This window comes from Bos grunniens, chromosome 14, assembly GCF_055505025.1.
Source record: "Bos grunniens cultivar Pamir isolate PY7600 chromosome 14, Bosgru_T2T1.0, whole genome shotgun sequence".
NCBI classification, from domain to species: domain Eukaryota; kingdom Metazoa; phylum Chordata; class Mammalia; order Artiodactyla; family Bovidae; genus Bos; species Bos grunniens.
This window is the reverse complement of record NC_141178.1, coordinates 2,864,366-2,867,151: the sequence shown is the minus strand read 5'-3', so window position 1 is coordinate 2,867,151 and position 2,786 is coordinate 2,864,366. Positions and strand designations below refer to the sequence as shown.

The 2,786-nt window shown below is 40.2% G+C and overlaps 1 pseudogene across 1 annotated transcript; it reads right to left on the bottom strand.

Moving 5' to 3' along the window:
* Positions 1–301: 301 nt before the first annotated feature.
* LOC147358960 (cytokine receptor-like factor 3 pseudogene) lies at positions 302–2,324 on the bottom strand (annotated as a pseudogene). Its single transcript, XR_015140124.1, has one exon. The product of XR_015140124.1 is annotated as a cytokine receptor-like factor 3 pseudogene (transcript).
* Between the last annotated feature and the right edge of the window lie 462 nt (positions 2,325–2,786).

Below are 2,786 nucleotides of genomic sequence, written 5' to 3'. Positions count from 1 at the left end.
AGTCTAGACTATATCAGTATATATCATTACCTGATGGTATATAGAGTAAGTGGGTGTACACATGCTAAACAGTTGTTTAGTGAACATATGTAGTACATACACTCTTAAGGTTTGTATAGGAATGTGTATGTGTGTGTAATTCAAGGGAAGATAAAGGAAAATTGGTGTCTTCTGCCTCTTGAGAAAGTTGTATGCAGGTCAGGAAGCAACAGTTAGAACTGGACATGGAACAACAGACTGGTTCCAAATAGGAAAAGGAGTACGTCAAGGCTGTATATTGTCACCCTGTTTATTTAACTTCTTTTTTTTTTTTTTTTTTTACCTTTTACTTTTTTTATTTTTGTTTCAGATAGTTGGACGAGGCATCTACATTCTAGCACATCTTCTTAATCACTAAACAAGTGAAAAACAGCTTACTTATATATAAAAAGGCAATGGGAAAAGGTCATGATTGTCTAATAGGGAACTGGAACCCCCCAATAAATTATCTTACAAAAATATCAAACTTGCTTTTCCACTTTTCTACTCTTAAAAATGGAAAAAAAAAATTCACATTAAAGAGAAAAGATCTTAGGCTGGTAAATAGCAAGTTAAGATAATCATGTTTACATCCAAGTCCTTCAAATAAATATTTTAAACAAATTTGTTTCCCAAAAAATAGGTCAAGTATTTAGCCTACACTTGTTTGGTCCACTAAAAGACCACTCATGAACTGGACTGCAACTCAGACCCCACCAAGAGCGACATGCGAGTCACTAGGCTGGATACGCACCGGTGCCTATTTCAAACGTGGGACATAGCTATTAATAACACTGCTGTGCATACTACTTCCGTAAGTAGTTTTACCCTGTAAAACCCCTCAAACCTAACTGGGAATGGAGCTGCAAGGAAAGAACAAAAGAAAACACTTTGCCTGTTGTAGACATTTGCTCAGTAATTTTTAAAACTTATCACACTTTTGGGACTTAAAGATTACTGAACATGAGATAAAATTCAATACTGCTTACAAATCCCTGAAGATGAAGAGCATATGCAACACTCCTGTGGAGAACACACAAGGGAGTGTCCGTCACAGCGTACATTATGGCATATTCTGCCTGGTCTAGTCCTGGCTTTTCATTCTAAAGTTTTAAATGGCCTTGGATCTTTAAAAGATGGAGACTTAATAAAAAATGATGTTATGTTGCATTTTTCTGTTCTTACAACCAACTTTAGAAGTACAGTGGAAGGGTTCATAGGGCTTTCTGTTTCTCCTCATACTTTAAAAGCCAGTTTGATTTTTATTGTGATGTCATATTCCAATTAACACTATACTAAAAAATAAAATGGACTGCATTGCGACGGTTTTGTCTACCATATTCATGCCTCTTATTGCTGAGATAGTCCAAAAGATATCCCGTAAATAATTTCTGTTTCCAATGGCTTAACTGAGAGATGAATCTAACCATTTTTTAAACCAATGACAACTGGGCTGAGAGGAAAGCTATGTGAAACCCCTGCACACCCAAAGCCAATCATCGGCAAACCTAGAACACCAGCACTTTCCACCCAGGGTAGAAAAATGAGCATCCAAAGTACAGAGAACCACAAGACTGATCGAGTAACCAATCAAACACCACTTCTCTGTTATTTGAGCTAATAGTCACTCGAAGCTTGAAGTTTCCGCCTTCGTTATTATTGGTGGATCCTAGAGTCACAGCTTCAACGTCAAATGTGACAGTGGACCCAGAAGTAACTGCGGGCAACTGATTAGTCATTTCTTTTCCATTTACAAAAACTGCACCATTTGTACTAATGCATACTGCTTGATCCCGCTGCAGGGAGTCATATCCATTCTGTTTTTCTGCACACACTCCTATACTGTCTCTTCTGTCTGGTTGTCCCACAGTTTCAACTCTGAATGTTAACGTCTGCCCACAGAAGTAAGTGGGCGCGCTGGAGTAGAGAACACCGGACGACTCGGCATCATTACGAAGTGCTATGTTTCTCCGACTGCTCAGGCTGTACCCCTCAAAGCCAGCTGTCCACTCATGCGGCACCAGTGTGGAATGACCGATCTGGGGGACGCTCCACGGACTCCACTCCTGTCGGCCGTCTCCTCGGGCGCAGACTCTGAACTGATAATCAACGTTGGGGTCTATGTGCAACACAATGAATTCCGTTTCAGAGCCTACATATACATCCTCAAAATGATTGGAAGTACATTTACGGAACTGGAGCCTGTAATCTTGGGCGGTAAAGTCGTCATCCACCTTACACCACCGTACGATGATGCCTCCAGGTTTCTCTATCAATTCTTCTATCCACATCCAGCTGGACAGCCTACCAGAAGTGCCTTTACTAGTTGACGTGCCTTGCTTATCTGCTCAATTGGATGACTCAATTCTTAACATAGTGAAAGACCATATTTTTAAACATGGAACGGTAGCATCTCGCCCACCGGTACAGATAGAAGAATTGATAGAGAAACCTGGAGGCATCATCGTACGGTGGTGTTTATTTAACTTCTATGCAGAGTACATCATGAGAAATGCTGGACTGGAAGAAACACAAGCTGGAATCAAGATTGCCAGGAGAAATATCAATAACCTCAGATATGCAGATGACACCACCCTTATGGCAGAAAGTGAAGAGGAACTAAAACACATCTTGATGAAAGTGAAAGTGGAGAGTGAAAAAGTTGGCTTAAAGCTCAACATTCATAAAACGAAGATCATGGCATCCGGTCCCATCCCTTCACAGGAAATAGATGGGGAAACAGTGGAAACAGTGTCAGACTTTATTTT